We start from the raw sequence: 20,076 nt of genomic DNA on the forward strand, positions 1-20,076 counted from the left end.
AACTGCCCTTCCCTGCAGGCCCAGTCGCCCCCAACTTCCCTCCTCTGCTGGCCTGGTCCCTCCCAACTGCCCTCCCTTGCTGGCCATCTTGTGGTGGCCATCTTGTGTCCACATGGGGGCAGGATCTTTGACCACATGGGGGCAGCCATCTTGTGTGTTGGAGTGATGGTCAATCTGCATATTACTCATATTAGATAGGATAGAGGCCTGGTGCACGGTTGGGGGCTGGCTGGTTTGCCCTGAAGGGTGTCCCAGATCAGGGTGGGGGTTCCCTTGGGGCGTGGGGCGGTCTGGGCAAGGGGCCTGTGGTGGTTTGCAAGCCAGTCACACCCCCTGGTGACCCAAGCGGAGGCCTTGGTATCTGGTATTTATTTATCTTTTATAATTGAAACTTTGTAGCCTTGAGCGGAGGCTAGGGCAGGCCAGGGAAGGCAGAAAGCTTGGCTTCCTCCATCGCCGGGGAAACCCAAGCCTCCTGCTCACTCTGTGGCCGCAGCCATCTTGGTTGGGTTAATTTGAATACTCATTCCTGATTGGCTGGTGGGCGTGGCTTGTGGTGTAGCAACGGTCAATTTGCATATTACTCTTTTATTAGAGAGGATATATATGGACTGAATGAAGAAAACTAAATGGTATTTTACAATATGTAGTCTCTGTTGGGAGAAAGTTCCCCATAGGTCGCTCATGTTTTTATGTATTTCACAAGTGAGCCACTGACTGTACTTTGTTCTGGACTATCTTTTTAAGAGGGTTTATAGAATACATCCTTGAAGAGACAGTGTCTCCTTCCAAAGAAAAGGGCAGGCATGCTTACTGTCCAGTATAATAAAGAGAATGTTTATATCTGAAGCAAAGGGCAAGCACACTTGCTACGCAGAAATTTTAAGTCTGTCTCTGAAGTGAAGGGTGGGCATGCTTCTGCCCATTATGAAGATGCAGATTCTCTGAGCTCAGTTTCCCTTCTGAAACACACCCTGCTGCATGTGCAGGTGTCACCCGGACCACTTTACATTGCCCGTTAGAATCTGTGGATCAGGCATATGGATTTGGCTGGTAGGACAACAAAGCCCAAATGGATTCATACGGTTTATTCCTCACACAGACAGGAAAAGAAAGACCATCATGGTCTCAGCTCCCCAAGTCCCTCGTCCTGTAGGACATTAAGACAAAAGAGGCCAAAAGACAGGCATCATGAGTCATGGAGCCATTTCTGGACTGCACTCAAGTAGCGTTATAGCCTGCAGCTTTGCCCTAAGGGGGAGGAGGCAAGGTGGAAGGTACCATACTTCACTGGTAGCCAGGGAGGTGATAAGAAACTGTCTCACTGGTAGCCAGGGAGGTGATAAGAAACTGTCTCACTGGTAGCCAGGGAGGTGATAAGGAACTGTCTCACTGGTAGCCTCCCTCAAGATAGAGAGGCAGATGAGAACTGGCCCTGGGCAGCTCCTCCTAAGACTGCCTATCCTCCCATGTTCTGGAGGATCACAGGGCCTTCCACCAAGGCAGCTCCCCCTGCAGCTGAAGGAGCCTCTGGGACAACATCAAGCATAGCAACATCTTTATCATAGGGGTGCCAGAGAAGTGAATTAAAAAACCTATTTGAAGAAATAATGACAGAAAACTCCCCTAACTTGGCAAAGGGAATAGACATACAAGCCCAGGAAGCACAGAGTCTCAAACAAGGTGAACCCAAAGAGGCCCACACCAAGACACATCATAATTAAGATGCCAAAGCAAAGACAAAGAGAGAATCTGAAAAGCAGCAAGAGAAAAGCTGTTCTCATTTGACTGTCAGCTGATTTCTCAACAGAAACTGTGCAGGCCAGAAGGAATTGGCACAAAATATTCAGAGATGGAAAGCAAGGACCTATAACCAAGATTACTCTACCCAGCAAGGCTATCATTTAGAATCAAAGGACAGATAAAGAGTTTCCCAGACAAGAAAAAGCTAAAGAAGTTCATCACCACTGTGAGAATGAATCAGTGATCTTTTCTGTCAAAGAAAGGAGCTTGCTGCCATCTTAGGTCCTGCCATCTTGATCTGACCTTCAGACTCTCAGGGGGCCGCCATCTTGGGCTCCGCCTTATCCCTCCCCTTCCTCTGAATTAGCCAATCGTGCAATAATGGAAATCCGAGTTCTGAGCCCTGACCAATCAAGTCAGAGTCAGAGTGAGGGGCAGGGCAGATCACACCAGGGAATAAAACCGGAATGGACTTCCCATTCAGTGTGCTTTGCCCATGATTTTCAGCTGGCATGCACCCTGCTGCAGAAGTAAATTTGCCTTTCCAATCCAGTTTCGAGTGTTTATCTCATTCCTGCCACACTGTTGATAAGCATTTCTAACACCACCTCCTACTACCATCACATTGGGGCTTAAGTTTCAATATATGAAAGGGGGGGAGGGGCGGACACACAAAGATTCAGTATATAGCAGAAGTGTAAACAGCTTCTTAACCCACCTCCCTGCCTCTTCTCTGGTGGTCCACCAGAAGCTAAAGGACTTAAAGGCATCAGAGTTGGTAACTAATGTAGTATCTCAATACAACGGCCCTGAGTGGCTACTAAGAAAGACTAACAGGAGCTAAAGGCTTATAGCAGATTTAAAAAAAATGTATTTATTGCTGAAAGTATTACATATGTCCCCTTTTTCCCCTATTGACCCATTCTAGCCCTCCCTCGCCCCCACCCCCCACCCCAGGCCCTCACCACCCTATTGTCTGTGTCCAAGGGTTATGCATAGATGCATACATATTCTTTGGTTGATCTCTTCCCACCCACCCCCACCTTCCCTCTGAGATTCATCAGTATGTTCCATGCTTCCATATCTCTGGATCTATTTTGTTCATCAGTTTGTGTTGTTCATTAGATTCCACATATGAGTGAGATCATGTGATACTTGTCTTTCTCTGACTGGCTTATTCACTTAGCATAATGCTCTCTAGGTCCACCCATGGTTTGCAAATGGAAAGAGTTCTTCTGTTTTTACACACTCCCTGGCCCCTCTATTTGTTGGATTGGGATCTACATGTGAACTATGTGATTTCCGTGCATCTTAAAATTTAAGAGTCTCTGCAATGGATAAAGACTAATTTTCTGCCCTAGCCGGTTTGGCTCAGTGGATAGAGCGTCAGCCTGCAGACTGAAGGGTCCCAGGTTCGATTCCAGTCAAGGGCACGTACCTCAGTTGCAGGCTCCTGGCCCTGGTAGGGGTGCATGCAGGAGGCAACCAATCGATATGTCTCTCTCACAATGGTGTTTCTCTTTCTCTGTGTGTGTCTCTTCCTCTCCCTTCCACTCTCTCTAAAAATCAATGGAGCCCTAGCCGGTTTGGCTCAGTGGATAGAGCGTCAGCCTGCGGACTCAAGGGTCCCAGGTTCGATTCCGGTCAAGGGCATGTACCTTGGTTGCGGGCACATACCCAATGGGGAGTGTGCAAGACGCAGCTGATCGATGTTTCTCTCTCATCGATGTTTCTAACTCTCTATCCCTCTCCCTTCCTCTCTGGGAAAAATCAATAAAATATAAAAAAAAAAATCAATGGAAAAATATCCTCAGGTGAGGATTTAAATAACCACAAAAAACTGAACATTGACCCATGGAGCCATGTGACTCTCCAGCCTGATATCCCTATTTGGGGACAGGTCAACTCAAACTCCATGACTCCAGCCCTGGCTGGTGTGGCTCAGTTGGTTGAGTGTTGTCCCCATGCACTGAAAGATCACCAGTTCAATTCCTGGTCAGGGCACATGGCCAGGGTGCAGTCAAGGTGCATGCCGGAGGCAGTCAATAGATGTTTCTCACACGGATGTCTCTCTCTCTCTCTCTCTCAAATCAACAAAAACATATTTAAAAAACAAACAAACAAAAATTCTATGACTCCATGACACCCAGTGAGATGAGCCCAATAAGCTTCACCTGTCAAGAGGAAATGGTATATTAAGAAAGCAGCTAGCCGAAACCGGTTTGGCTCAGTGGATAGAGCGTCGGCCTGCGGACTGAAAGGTCCCAGGTTCGATTCCGGTCAAGGGCATGTACCTTGGTTGCGGGCACATCCCCAGTAGGGGGTGTGCAGGAGGCAGCTGATCAATGTTTCTCTCTCATCGATGTTTCTAGCTCTCTATCCCTCTCCCTTCCTCTCTGTGAAATATCAATAAAATATATTTAAAAAAAAAAAAAAAGAAAGCAGCTAGCCTGGCTCAAGCAGGACCTCAATTTTATGTGGAAAAGTGACAGCTATCCATCCCTTTGGGGGAATAATTTATCCCCCACTCTGTTGCCTGAAGCAAAGCCACTGGCTCCAGAGGACCCTTGATTCATAGAAGTTCCCCTAACCCAGGGCTGGGCAAACTTTTTGACTCGAGGGCCACCATGGGTTCTTAAACTGGACCGGAGGGCCGGAACAAAAGCATGGATGGAGTGTTTGTGTGAACGAATATAAATTCAAAGTAAAGGAGCGGAGGGGAGAGCAAGAGAACCCTCCGCTCTTTCGGCTCCGCGGGCGGATAGAACAGCCGAACGGGCCGGATCCGGCCCGCGGGCCGTAGTTTGCCCACGGCTGCAATGGCTGGGCCTGCTTCACTGATGGTTCTCATGGAAACGCAATGGTGCCCATGGTATGCCGTAGCTATTCAGCCTCACCACCAACTATGCAGAACCCAAAATGAACATGACTCCCTTCAGCGGGCAGAGCTCAACGCCATTCTCCTATCTCTGACCAATACGCCCGTGGATGGACCTTGTTACTTTTTTTGACTGACTTATTGGCCATTGCCGATGGCCAAGCTGCTTATTCTGCCACTTGGAAAACTATAAAGACACCCTCTTGGGGGCCATGTGCTGTGGAAACCAATTACGACTCCGGATCCAACTGTCTGGGTTACTCATGTAAATGCTCATGGAAAGGCCAATTCTCTGATGACAGCATCTGAAAATAAAGCTGCACATCGAGCCTGCACTGCCCCGATTATCAACATTGCTGCGTAGAGCAGACATGCCAACACTCCCACCCTCACATACTGGGCACACAATAAGAACTTCATGCTTCTGATGCACAGGCTACCGCTGCATGCCAGACTTGTGACTCCCCATGAGGGCGTTCACATTACAAGGGGCACTGACTCCGCCTGTTCCCGGAAGATTGACCGTATTGGACCTATGAGCCCCTTGTAGGCCTACCCCTGGGGCCTCACTGCTGTTGACATTTTTTCAGGTGACCGTCCTGCTGCTCCAGTCTGATCAGCTGCGTCCAAACAAATCACTTGGGTCCTTGAAGCTAATCTTTGTCATGCGATCAGCTTCCCAGACCATTTGCAGGCTGACAATAATGCCTCTTTTGTGGCCAAAGCCACATACAATGGGCTGATTGTCAGGGTATTCAGTCGTTTTCCCATTCACCTACCATCCACAGGCATCTAGTCTTGTGGGGTTTGACCAGCCTCCTCAAAAATCGACTTTAAAAGACTTCTGACTCTATGTCCCTCACCTCCTCCTGGTCTACCCAACTTAATAAGGCAGTTTGGTCACTAAATGCAGTTGTCCCCCCAAAAGAATCCTCCCTTCTCAGATACCTCCTGGGGAATGATCAGGACAAAAGAGATGGGGTTACTACAGACCTGTTTTGAAAGCGCAGGACTCCATCCTGACCATTTCTAGGCCTGAAGCTTCTTTCTTCTCCTAATGGCAACTCCAAGACAGTGGTCGGTACACTGGGGGGCAGTTTAGTCCAAAAAGGACCCAGAGGATTGAAACTTAATTCTGGCTCAGCCATCTGGATTCTCTTGTTGTCATGGTCTGCAATGGTTCCAAGGTTCTTTTCTTTTTTAAAATCTATGAGATGACAGATATTAACTTACTATGTTAATCACTTCACAATATATATGTCAAATCATGATGCTATACACCTTAAACTTACACAGTGCTGTGTCAGCTGTATCTCAATAAAATGGAAATTAAAAGGAATTGATGAAATATGAAAGTAGGTATCTATTTAGTTTGCTTCCAGTCACTTTCACATGCTGGTATCTACAACCAGGTTCATTTTCTGGGCATAATTCTCAGGCCTGCTTTATTCTTTCCTTCCTTATTGTTTCCATGCCTTTCAGCTCTTACTGTCAGCTAACTTGTTGTCCTCTGAGACAAGAGAGGGACGATTACCATAATCTGATCTATGTCTCCACGCTGGATCCATTGTTCATCTTACGGTTTGATAAAGAATTGAGTAAGACATGTATCTCTTGGGCCCAGAAGCAGTGGGATTGCCCAGCCCTGTAAGGCTTTTGCGGCTTTCACTGTGATTCTCTTTCCTTCCACCGCTGCTTGCAAACTGGCTGCTTCTTGCTTGAGCTCATCTTTTTCTTATAATGCCCTGCTCCAGCGGCAAGGAGAGCCGCTACACATTATTTTCTGGCTTTTGCCCTATGCTGGGGGCGTGGTAGGCAGATGGTCTGCCTTCCAAGTTAACATAGGTAACATTTGTACCAGCTGTTTTGGAGTCCCCAGATTTCTAGCTTACACTATTTATTTCTTCATCATGTGCTGCCTAGGCATTGAGCAAATGTTTAAAAAGTTAGGTTTTTGTTATAGCGGTACTCCACTTTCATGGTACCAGTTCCTGTATTAGTTAAGGAAGGCCTAGGGGTCCTCAAACTACGGCCCGCGGGCCACATGCGGCCCGCCGAGGACATGGATCCGGCCCGCCGGGTGCCGCTGCCTGTCCTGCTTAGCAGCCGACGCGTCCCGGGCCCGCAGTGCGCCTAGGAATTTGTTCATAGTTTTTTTTTTAAATTATAGTCCGGCCCTCCAACGGTCTGAGGGACAGGGAACTGGTCCCCTGTTTAAAAAGTTTGAGGACCCCTCTAAGATGCTTAAGTAAAGAGGCATCCTAAAATTTACAGGCTTAAAACACAACCTTTATTTCTATCATGTCACATTCTGAACTGAGGGTTCTATGTCTCTACACAGATCTGCCATCTTTGATAGGAGATTTTATTTTCCTTAGCATATTTTTATTGCTTTCAGAGAGGAAGGGGGGGAGAGAGAGAGAGAGAGAAACATCCATGATGAGAGAGAATCATGGATCGGCTGCCTCCTGCACGCCCCACACTGGAGATCGAGCCCGCAACCCGGGCCTGTGCCCTGACTGGGAATCAAACCGTGACCTCCTGGTTCATAGGTCTATGCTCAACCCCTGAGCCACGCTGGGTGGGCTGATAGGAGATTTTCAAGGTCACTGCAGTCATATCCATTGCCACCAGTGGGACAGGAGAAGGAGGGATCATCCGGAGTCAGGAAATGTCTCTTCAGCAATAGATTGTACTCATGACTTTGCTTAAATTCCAATGATTAGAGCTCAGTCATATGGTCACATTCAGTTTCAAGGGAAATGAGCTGGGTATCCACATACTAGTGTTTAGTATTGGTTTAGTATGATTTCAGGTCCACTTGTCTCCGACTTCAGGGAGGCGGTTTGAGTCTCCGTGTTCATGACAAAGGGGAAAAGCTGCTTTGCTGTAAGAATGAAGGCAGTCATGCCAGGATGCCAGGATGCCACCTCCTACATCTGCTGTGCTTGATAAGCGCTCAGCAGTCCAGCTGCTGAGGGGCCCCGCTGGGGGCGGGCTGATAGGAACACGTGAAGCAGCAGCTATGGCCAGGGGACATTTCCACAATAAATGCCCACAGTCCGTGGGGGCTGTTTGAGGGTTCTGGTTCGGGCGAGGCGGCTCTTCGCGGACCTGAAAACTCTCCAGACCCTGGAGACGCTGCCCCTTCCCTGGCCAGGTGACCCTGGGGGGCAGTGGCATTAGACTGGCAGCCGTCTCTGGAGGAAGAGCCCTCGAGCAGCTCAGCCTGCCCACGAGCACTGCTGTCTTGGTTCCCTAGCAACAAAGCCAGCAGAGCGGACGGTTACTTTGCTCTGGCAGCTGGAACTCAGCTCCAGGGTGGCCACATCTTTCCAGAATGCCTCCTTGTATAAAAAGGTACATCTCATATTAAACTTGAACTTTACTCCTTCATCTTCCCTTGCCTGAAACAATAGTGTGATTACGCTGTCATTTGTTTGGAGGATGTTATTTTTTTTTATTTGGCTTATTAAGAGATATTATCCTGTATGCTATTGGCTTGTGAAACTATTATAATTCCCACAGTGAACCTGTGCTAAATAAATTGCTGGCAAATGCCCGGCCGGTGTGGCTCAATGATTGAGCGTTGACCTATGAACCAGGAGGTCAGGGTTCGATTCCTGGTCAGGGCACAGGCCCGGGTTGCGGGCTTGATCCCCAGTGTGGGGCGAGCAGGAGGCAGCCGATCCATGATTCTCTCTCATCATTGACATTTCCATCTCTCCCTCTCGCTTCCTTTCTGAAATCAATAAAAACATTTTTAAAAATAAAATAAATTGCTGGCAAAGATAGACTCAGTCTCTGAGCATAACTTTTGGTACCTCCCCAAACAAAACACTATTATCTCAGTTACAATAATGGAGAGGATAGATTTTGGTGAAAAGCCAGCAATTTCCATCACAGAATATAATGCCCAACGTATTTAAATTGACATTTTAAAATAAAATTTACATCACTTTTTCGAATGCATCCAATGGACTCTAAATTCTTTAGTGTTTTAATATCCACCATTGTCTTTTTAAAACAAACTTGAACAGATTCTGTAACAGCTGGATATAGTGCATTCTTTCTGACTCCTAGATGCCACCATTCCATTTCACTCTCCCTGCAAAATGTTATACTAATGTAATCTATTTTAGGTTTAAAAAATCTTTTATTAATCATCCCACCACACTTTGCAGAAACAAAAATATATGCATATATATATATATATATATCAAAAAAGCTGGAAAAATTATACACACACACACACACACACACACACACACACACACATATATATATATATATATATATGCACACCAATATACAAATATTTAAATGTTTCTGTGACCAAAAGGCTCTAGGTATTAAATAAGTGTTCTAGATGAAATTATCCTTATAGTAAATAGTACCAACAGATCAAAACAACATAATTTATTATAGGTTTTAAAATTAAACCTTTACTTAATATACATCACTTATTAAGTTGGATGGGCTTTTTCTTAACAGTCTATGTATCCATGGTTGACCAGTACTTATGCAAAAAATGAGAGCAGTTCAACAGCAATTATATTCCTATTTTTCATTTTTATAGATGTAGACATTGAGAAAACGTATTAATATGTAAAGTAATAATGGACGAGTTTTGTTAGAGTAACATTCGTTAATTCTTTGAACTCCTTGTCTTACGGACTATAGGGAGGAGGAGACTATGTTCAGGGATCATTCAGGGTAGAAATTTCTCCTATTATAATACTGGGGCCCTACAGGCAGGGCCATCATGTTGCCCAACTACAGGAGGCACCGAGGCCGCTCCTCCCTAGAGCAAACAGTTTACAGGGGCAGACTTCATTGGTAATAATAAAAAAAGAAGAGAAACAAAGACACTTAAAGACGTGAACGCATGTTCTTCTCCTGGGAAGATGGAGACAGTCGCCTTGGTTGACAATCAAAGCCAACTCTCATTTTGGTCAGGACTGACTCGGGCACCTGGGTGTGCTGCCATGATCCATGGACCGGAAGCGCCACAGAGGTCATGGCCCCAGGAGCAACCCCAGTCACTGAGGGAAGGGAATTGGATTCTAAATCCTCAGGCGCACACCCGCCTGTACCATTCTCCATCACCCCGTGAGGCATGGCAGGTCCTGGTGTGCCATGGGTGACGCATTCCTTTGCCTCTAACCCAGGAGTCTGCCATCTTCTGCCAGAATCTATGAATCTGTGGCAGGCTAACTTGTTAGTTGGCAAGTAAGGCCAAACCTCAGACCCTTCACTGTTCTTAACATTTATGTCATGTAATACTATATAAGTACATAATCTCTATGCATGTATATCTTTTCTGGAATTTCTCCAATAAGCATTTATTCTTTTTAATATTTTAAATGAGTGAATGACCCTGTACACTTCTTGACAATAACACACTATTTGTTGGTTTCCTTCCCTTCTTGTCCCAGGACCCCAGTCTCCCACTGGTGCTTTCTAGATTCACCTCCCAAATAAACAATGGCAGTCAAATTCTTTTTTTAAAAAAAAATATATTTTATTGATTTTTTACAGAGAGGAAGGGAGAGGGAGAGAGAGCTAGAAACATCGATGAGAGAGAAACATCGATCAGCTGCCTCCTGCACACCTCCCACTGGGGATGTGCCCGCAACCAAGGTACATGCCCTTGACCGGAATCGAACCCGGGACCCTTCAGTCCGCAGGCCGACGCTCTATCCACTGAGCCACACCGGTTTCAGCACTTGACTCAAGGTCTTCTTAGACAACACAACCTAAGACAGTATGTGCCACAGGTGTTTGCTCAATCGCCCTCCACACTCCAGTCAGAAAGAGAGATTACTGCCCCTTTCTATTAGATTTAGTGGACTGGGGGGCAGGGTGGGGAGGCGAAGGGGGGGAGCCTGAGGCCTTTTGTGTACTTCCTGCCTGCTGGGAAAGGACTGCCCCTCATAAGCCTCATCACCGCAGTCTCACCTCCCACCGCCTTTGGCTACCCTTTTCTTTCCTTTCCACGGATTTAATTCCCAAATAACATATTCATGTAATGACTATGAAGTGCGTTACACCCCACGGGTCATGGAGTGCAATGACTGAGGTGGGATGTGGTGCACTTTCCTGGACAATGAATTACAGTAATAAACATTCATCAGCTACTGAATAGGAAACACCAAAAACTATTTCGTTGAAAAAAGCATTCCAGTAATAAGTGCAAATAAATAAAAGGCAGAGTCAAATTAAAATGCAAAATAGCAACTAGACAAATAACTCTGAAGAAAGGATAAACCGGAGGGGGCCTTAAAGACAGAGAGCATGGAATTTGATTTGAAATGTTTTTCTTTCAGATGCATAATAAAACATGCTATTCATATTCAAGTATTCTGCAAAATGTAATGAGTAGAGCGAATCAAATGTGAAATAAGGATGCTTCTCAAAGGCAGTCGGACCTTTTTAAAAATACAAATTAAAATTAAAGTCAACTACTCTTTGGGGATGGCCTTTTCAATTTTAAAGCTCTTTTCCCTCCTACCTGGAAAGTCCTCTTTTCCCCCTCAACCTCTGTCTATTCAAACCTCTACAGCACTCAAAAAAAACCAACGTAAGTGCCCCTGTCCTCCAGAGTCACCTCACAGCACTAATTATCTTTACTACTCATTTTGGCACTTAATAATAATAGCTACCATTTAGTGAGCATTTATTATGTGCCGAGTCCTGAACGAAATCTTCTGGGGGCAATTATCTCACTAAATCCAACAACTCTTCAGGCAGCTACTCTCATGCTAGCTATTTACATGAAAGAAAATGGAGGTACTGAGTAACTTCAAGATCACAAAGTGAGTTGCAGAGTTCGGATTCAACCTGTTTTTGTTTGTTTGTTTTCCATTTCGGGACCTACGATAGCCATATACCGCTTGATGACAGGGGTACATCCTGAGAAATGTGTTGTCACGTGATGTTGTCATTGTGCAAACATCATAGGTTGTGTATCCACAAACCAAGATGACAGAGCCTACGCCACACTCGGGTAAGTGGAAATGAATGCAGTGGTGTCCAGTCAGACTCCAAGGTTTGAGGAACTGCAGTGCCTAACAGGTACTCCCATTCCATTGGTAGGAACAGCAGCTTTATAAGAATGAAATACATACATTGTTTTTTTCCACGGATATGTATTATTTTTTCAAAAGGCTAGTAAACTGTTAGGACACAAATGCCTACCGTGTTTCCCCGAAAATAACACATCCTCCGAAAATAAGACCTACTTACAGGTTTCCTTCTGAGTGAAATGTAAGGCATCCACCGAAAATAAGGCCCCCAGGCTCTGTCACCGCGCTAAAGACATGAAGACATTTCTTCACGAAAGAAAAATAGATCAGATAATGATTCCCGCAGGAATGACGGCCTATCTCCAGACTCTTGATGTTGCAATAAACAAGCCATTCAAAGACAATTTGCGCATGGAAATTAATGACTACATTGAAAATAGAATGGAGAGAAATCAGCGTGGAAACTTTGTGAAACCTAAACTGCAAGAAGTTGTGACTTGGGTGAAGAATTCATGGGAGAAAATCACTGACAGTTGCATTGCAAATGCACTGCGAGCAGGCTACCTTGATAAGAAGTACTCATTTAAAGACAGTGCTATTGCTAAACATGAGAGATCTGGTCCACTGATTCTGAAAGAAATGGAGTCACAGGAAATTCACCAGGAAATTCAGGAATTGGATTGTTATGATGATGTTCCAGAAGATGATGACATGATTGTCATTGAATAAATGAGTAAATTCTTGATACTGTAGGATTCACAGTTTGTCTGGTTTGTGTTGACAACTACCGTACTACCGTACCGTATACAGGTAATAAATTTCCTTTATTTTCATTTAACAATAAATGTGTACCGTATTCTTCCTCATGGAAAAATAAGACATCCCCTGAAAATAAGACCTAGCGTGGCTTTGGGGGCAAAAATTAATATAAGACACTGTCTTATTTTCGGGGAAACAGGGTATTAAGTTGCTTGGATTCAACTACTTAATAGATGTAACTCATAGGTATTTATTTTGGCCTGCGAGCTCCATGACAACATTGCCGAGATGTTAAGGGGTCTATTAACTCTGGGAACCAAGAAAATTTGGGAAGTTCAAGCATTTCTTGGCCTCCAGCGAGTGTTGCTAACTGATGCAAGGAAGCGGACAAATGGGGGAAAGGAGGGTGGATGAGAGTATGTGTGGTCTACACCTGACTCTTTTCAGGAATTTCTGGCCCATCCTTTCTCAGACCCAGTGAGACGGTGGAGAAAACTACGTGAGGTGATAGATATGTTACTTAGCTTGATTATGGCAATTATTTCAAAATGTATACCTATATCAAACCGAGTCATACACCTTACATATATGTAGTTTTATTTGTCAAGTACACCTCAATAAATATGGCAAACAGTTTTCCTGTGTAATATCAACAGAACCCTCCTTTGGAATTAAACAAAATTATTTTATTAAAAATTAAATTGCTGGCCCTGGCTGGAGAGCTCAGTTGATTAGAGCATCATCCTGATACACCAAGACTGTGGGTTCAGTTTCCATTCAGGGCACATACAAGAAGCAACCAAGGAATGCATAAAAAAGTGGAACAACAAATCGATGTTTCTCTCTCTCTCAAAACCAATAAATAAATAAAACAAACATTTTTAAATCAAATTGCTTTTGAAACTATTTCTTGAATATTGAACTTCTTTGAAAACAGCTCTATGTTAAGGCTGGATCGTGGTATAGCTCAGGTTTATGTGGGTTATATATGCAAGCATTATTTCTTTTCTGTTTAAGGTATCTGTGGGTAACACTTTTTGTTGTTGTTGTTGTTAATCCTCACCTGGGGATATTTCCCATTGATCTTTAGGGAGAGTGGAAGAGAGAGGGAGAGACAGAGAGGAACATCGATGTGAGAGACACACATCAATTGGTTGCTTCTTGCACAAGCCCTGACCAGGGCTCGGACAGAGAGGAGCCTGCAACCAAGGTATGTGTCCTTGACTGGAATCGAACTCGGGACCCTTTGGTCAGCAGGCCGAACACTCTATCCACTGAGCCACACCGGCTAGGGCTGTGGATAACACTTTAACAGCAATAAGCACACCTAGTGCCCAGAACTTTGTAGAGATACATCCCACTAAACAGAACCAGGGCTCCTGGAGAGGTGCATGATTCTAATTCTAGGCTGGAGCAGGGAGAGTAAAATGAGGGTTTAGAATATTTTGTGCCAGAAAATATGGGCGTATTCAAAAATTGATGGGGTCATGCAAAAGAAATACAGAAGCCAGTTTGAGAGGGCTCCCATTTGCTAAATATGGGACAATTTGAGTATCGAAATGAATAATGATTGGAATAAATTATAACACCTTGAGTAAAAAGGGATTCAAACTAAGACTAGTCTTTAAAAAATGAAGGAGGGGAGGAGGAGCAGGCAACATTGTTTACAGAAGAATGCTAACTCATAAATGTAAAATTGTTGGAATTAGCAAACCAACGTTTGCAGCTACCATTGTAATAACTGATTCAGGCAAGAATCATCAATAGATATAAAATCATTGAGTGAAAGATTGTTAGGGAAGAATATATTCACACAGTCTCAAAGTATTACCAATTACAATGACTAATTACCAAGAATAAAAAAAAAATTGGTACCTTTGTAAGTGCAAAGGTCTGGTAGATACCACGTGAACAAAATGATCAAACTTAATGTCACCATACTGATATCATGTGTTCTCTGATATGATGTACTCAGGACACAGATCACACTGAAGTATTCCTGTGGGGGAGAAAAAGGTTCTAATCATAAGGAAATAATAAGACAAAAAATTCAGGAGCATTATGCAAAATAGTTGACCTGGACTCTTGAAAAATGTCAATGTCATGAAAGGTAAAAAAAAGTTCAGGGATTCTCTTTAAAAGAAAGTAAAGAGACATGCCAGCTAAATGCAATGTGTGATCTTTAATTGGATCTTGGGAAAACAGTATAAAGGACACTATTGTTATTGGTACAATTGAAGAAATATGAATACGGAATGCATATTAGATAACGGTATCGTATCAGCGTTTCATTTACTGAGTGTGATCATTTTCCTGGATGTGCTAAATGTATGATAGTTATGTAAGAATCTCTTTTTCTTAAGAAAAACATAGTTGAAGTATGTTTGGGTGAAATGTCAAGATGTCTGAAACTTAGGTTTAAAACTCTTGGATCTTTCACGAAAAGGTGTGTGTGTGTGTGTGTGTGTGTGTGTGTGTGTGTGTGTGTGTATGTGCATGCACCCATTTCCACAAAAACATATTGAAATAGAAAACAAATCTGGCAAAATGTTAACAACTAGTGAACTCAGATAAAGGGTATTTGGGTGTCCATTATACTATTTTTATAACTTTTCTGTAAGATTAAAAATTTTCAAATTAAGAAAGTTTTTAAAATAACAGGTAAAAATAAAACTAAAAATATGCTGAGCCAAAGATAAAATGCTGGAGGCAAAGTTGTGATGGGCAAGGTTAGGAGTAGGGTAAGGACAAAAAGTCTAAGTCCATGACTTCTCTTGGTTCTATCCCTAGGGGTCCACCCTGCCACCTGTGAATACCCTATCACATACCACAGATTCTTCACATCAGGATCGTAAGCTCTTGACCTTGTGTCACAAGGAAAAGATAGATGAGAAATTCAAACACGCTATAGCTGAAACGCTTTCCTGCAGACATGCTCTCCGGCCCTTTTGGTTCGAGGGGCTGGCTGAATTTGATTTTCCTTGGCTGTAGCTTTGTCACGGGGATAACACAGTTCCCACGGCCTGGAAGGAGAGCTGGATGCCAGCGATTCCGTCATTTTGAAATGCATTTTGGAAAGTTGAAGACCATGTCTTATCTGGTTTGCAAGGCTTCCTTCCTCCATTCTTCATAGACATCTCTCCTGGACATACGGCATCTGACTCCTCTCTCATCCCTCGTGGTTTTCCCTTGTCCTGGTGACCTTGCAGAGTGCCACTGCTGATTCTTTAGGTGTCACCTGTGAGCATGACTGTGTACTCCTTCCTCCTACCTCTGCTCATTATTTATTCATCCATGATAATTACTTATTCATGTAGGTCACTTTATTTTAAATGATAGTTGTACAAATGTTTAAGCAGATGAGCACTTGTATTCTAAAGGGCGGGAGGGATGAACAACAGATACAAAATGCGCCACAGAGAGCCGGACTAACAGAAAGATGAACACAGACCCGGGCTCTCTCCCTGTGTCTTCATCATCTATCTGTTTCCATTGGCCCGATCTGTTTGCAATGGCCGTTTGCTGCTTTAAATACCCTCCTGAGTGTTTTGGAATCTACCACCTTGAAAGTGAAGCGAGCTTTGCTTGCTATTTTTATTTATTTTTTTTTAAAGCAGGAACCACAATGGCTACAGAACATGGCTAGACTACCAAATTGGAGATGGGAGTCTAAGGCAGCCGTGGGCAAACTACGGCCCGCGGGCCGAATCCGGCCCGTTCGGCTGTTCTATCCGGCCCGCGGAGCCGAAAGAGCGGAGGGTTCTCTTGCTCTCACCTCCGCTCCTTTACTTTGAATTTATATTAGTTCACACAAACACTCCATCCATGCTTTTGTTCCGGCCCTCCGGTCCAGTTTAAGAACCCATTGTGGCCCTCGAGTCACAAAGTTTGCCCACCCCTGGGGGTTATAAATCCAGTCTAAGCCAGGCCCCTGACTGGCCATTCCATTTTTACTGAGCACCTACGTTTCGTCAGGCACTATGTTGGGAAGTGGAGGGAAACACCAACTGAGACACGACCCTAACAGTACACATCAGGTCCACACTGGTCTCGTCTAAGGAAGAGCGATGGGGAGAACATGGCTCCCTCCACATGGATGTGTGTGCATCATTTAGGAATTGTGTTCATCTGGTAGTAACAGACACTCAGTAAAGGATGGTTTAAAGAAATTGCGAGGTAATTTTTCTCTTTTGCAGGAAGAGGTAGGCAATTCAGTGGCCTGACAAGCCCATGGAGACATCCACGTCTCTACTCCTAGCCCTGCCCACCACAACTGCCTCCAGCGTTCTCTGGCTCTTCCATCTTGCTGCTTTGCCTTCCTTAGTACACAACTTCCACCCTCCAGTTTGTCTCCTGGTTACAACATGGCCAATGCAGCTCCAGCCGTGGTGTGTGCATTCTAGGCTGGAGAAAAGAGGAAGAGAGGAAAGAGAAGAGGCAACAAAGGCACTTCCAGGTAAGTCAAGTCTCTATTTTAAAAAACGTATTTTTATTGGTGTCAGAGAGGAAGGGAGAAGGAGAGAGAGAGAAACATCCATGATGAGAGAGAATCATGGATCGGCTGCCTCCTGCACGCCCCCACTGGGGATGGAGCCCACAACCTGGGCATGTGACCTTGACCGGGAATCAAACCCTGACCTCCTGGTTCATAGGTTGACAATGAACCACTGAGTTACCCCGGCTGGGCAAGTCCCTCTTTTTTTTTGTGGCTTAGTTACTTTTTTCTTTAAATTAAATTCATTGGGGTGACATTGGTTAATAAGATTATATAGGTTTCAAGTGTACATTTCCATAATACATAATCTGTATATTGCATTATGTGCCCACCACCCAAAGTCAAATCATCCTCCATCACCATACATTTATCAACCCCCTTTTAAAAGAGCTTCCCTAAAATCCCTACCAAAATTTCTGTTTATATATATATATATATATATATATATATATATATATACACACATACATACATATATTAGAGGCCCGGTGCATGAATTTGTGCATGGGGGTCTGGCCAGCCTGGCCAGGGGGAGGGGACATGGGCGGTTGGCCAGCCTGCCTGCTGGTCAAGGGGACAATTTGCATATTAGCCTTTTATTCTATAGGATATACACTGAGTGGCCAGATTATTATGCGTTCAGAGATCATAATAATCTGGCCACTCAGTGTATAAAGAACTCTCAAGAGAAGAAACCAAGATGGCGGCATAGGTAAGCACATAAACTGCTGCCACGCACAACAATTTCAAAACTACAACTAAAAGACAGAACGGACACCATACAGAACCACAGGAAAGCTGGCTGAGTGAAAATTCTACAACTAGAAGGAAAGAGAAAAGCTCACAGAGAATTGGAGGTATGGCAAAGGGTCTTTGTGAGCGCAGAGAGGAAGGGCGGCTGAGAGCCTGGCTGACTTTCTCTGGCGGAAGGGGGAAGGAAGCCCCCAAACACTGAACCCCAGTTCTGACTGCACTGAACCCCAGTCCCGGGCGAAACCCCGTGGACCCAGACTCATACAGGGGGAGTCTGGACTGTCAGGTAGAAAGAAAGGCACCCGGAGACTCACTCGGAGACCCGGGGGAGACCCGGGGGAGCCCCGGCAGGCAGGGGTCTGGAGGCACGCGCGCCAGTGTGCACAAAGGCTGCGGAGGTTGCCACAGGCTTTCCCTAGCAGAAGGGAGTCCGAAGCTCCTGACTGCACTGAACCCCAATTCTGACTTCACTGAACCCCAGTTGCAGGCGAGCCCCTGGGGACCCGCGCTCTTATGGGGGGGCGGAATCTGGACTCTCGGGCAGAGACTCAGGAGCCGGGGAAGGCAGAGGTCTGCAGGCGCACGCATGCCAGTGCGCACAAAGGCTGCGGAGGTTGCCACAGGCTTTCCCTAGTGCAAGGGAGTCAGAAGCTCCTGACTGCACTGAGCCCCAGTTCCGACTGCACTGAACCCCAGTTCCAGGCGAGCCCCTGGGGACCCACGCTCTTGTGGGGGGAATCTGGACTCTCGGGCGGAGACTTGGGAGCCGGGGAAGGCAGAGGCCTGCAGGCGCGCACACGCGCAAGGGCAAGGCTGACTGGAAGCCAAGACTGTCTGCTCCGCCCTGAGACTCCACCCCATCTAAGCTGAGCACAGAGGCTACTGCAATTTGGCAAGTCTAATCCTATAAGGCTGTCTCCAGCACCAAACTTCTCCCAGCATAGACACAGCTGATCCTTACAGCCAACTGGCCCGGAGGTCAATTCTTCCCAGTGATACCAACAACAATCAAGACTTAACTACAACAAGGCTGTACACACAGTCCACAAAGGGGTGCACCAAGAGTGTCCACCTCAGGTTAACTGGGGAGGCCGACCCACTGGGCCATATAGGAAACCTAGCACACAAATCTACCTTACAACTCAGGGAAGCAGTGAAAATGCGGCGTCAAAGAAACAGATCACAAACGAAAGAAATGGAGGAAAACAAACGACTGGATATAGAATTCAAAACCACGGTTATAAGGCTTTTCAAGAATATCCTAGAAAAGGCCGACAAATATAACGAGACCCTCGAAGATATGAAAAAGGACCAACTAGAAATTAAACATACACTGACTGAAATAAAAAATATTATACAGAGACCCAACAACAGAATAGAGGAACACAAGAATCAAGTCAAAGAATTGAAATACAAAGAAGCAAAAAACACTCAACCGAAAAAGCAAAAAGCAAAAAAAAAAAATCCAAAAAGTTGAAGATAATGTAAGAAGACTCTGGGACAACTTCAAGCGTACCAACATCAGAATTATGGGGGTGCCAGAAGAAGAGAGAGAGCAAGATACTGAAAACCTATTTGAAGAAATAATGACCGAAAACTTCCCCCACCTGGTGAAAGAAATAGACTTACAAGTCCAGGAAGCGCACAGAACCCCAAACAAAAGGGATCCAAAGAGGACCACACCAAGACACATCATCATTAAAATGCCAAGAGCAAAAGACAAAGAGAGAATATTAAAAGCAGCAAGAGAAAAACGGTTAGTTACCTACAAGGGAGCACCCATACGATTGTCAGCTGATTTCTCAATAGAAACTATGCAGGCCAGACATGGGAGTGGCAAGAAATATTCAAAGTGATGAATAGCAAGAACCTACAACCAAGATTACTCTACTCAGCAAAGCTATCATTCAGAATTGAAGGGCAGATAAAGAGCTTCACAGATAAGAAAAAGCTAAAGGAGTTCATCATCACCAAACCAGTATTATATGAAATGCTGAAAGGTATTCTTAAAGAAGAGGAAGAAGGAAAAAGTAAAGATAAAAATTATGAACAACAAATACATATCTATCAACAAGTGAACCTAAAAATCAAGTGAATTAAAAACCTGAGGGACAGAATAATCTGGTGAATATAATAGAATCAGGGGCATAGAAAGGGAGTGGACTGATAATTCTCAGGGGGAAAGGGGTATGGGGGGTTCAGGAAGAGACTGGACAAAAATCATACACCCATGGATGAGGACAGTGAGGGGGAGGTAAGGGCAGAAGGTGGGGTGGGAACCCGGTGGAGGAGAGCTATTGGGGGAAAAAGAGAAACAATTGTAATAATCTGAATAAAGATTTATTTAAAAAAAAAACTCTCAAAACTAAACAATAAGAAAACAAACAGCCCATTTTTTTAAATGGGCAAAGACTTAAACC

Source organism: Plecotus auritus (genome assembly GCF_963455305.1).
Source record: "Plecotus auritus genome assembly, chromosome: X".
NCBI classification, from domain to species: domain Eukaryota; kingdom Metazoa; phylum Chordata; class Mammalia; order Chiroptera; family Vespertilionidae; genus Plecotus; species Plecotus auritus.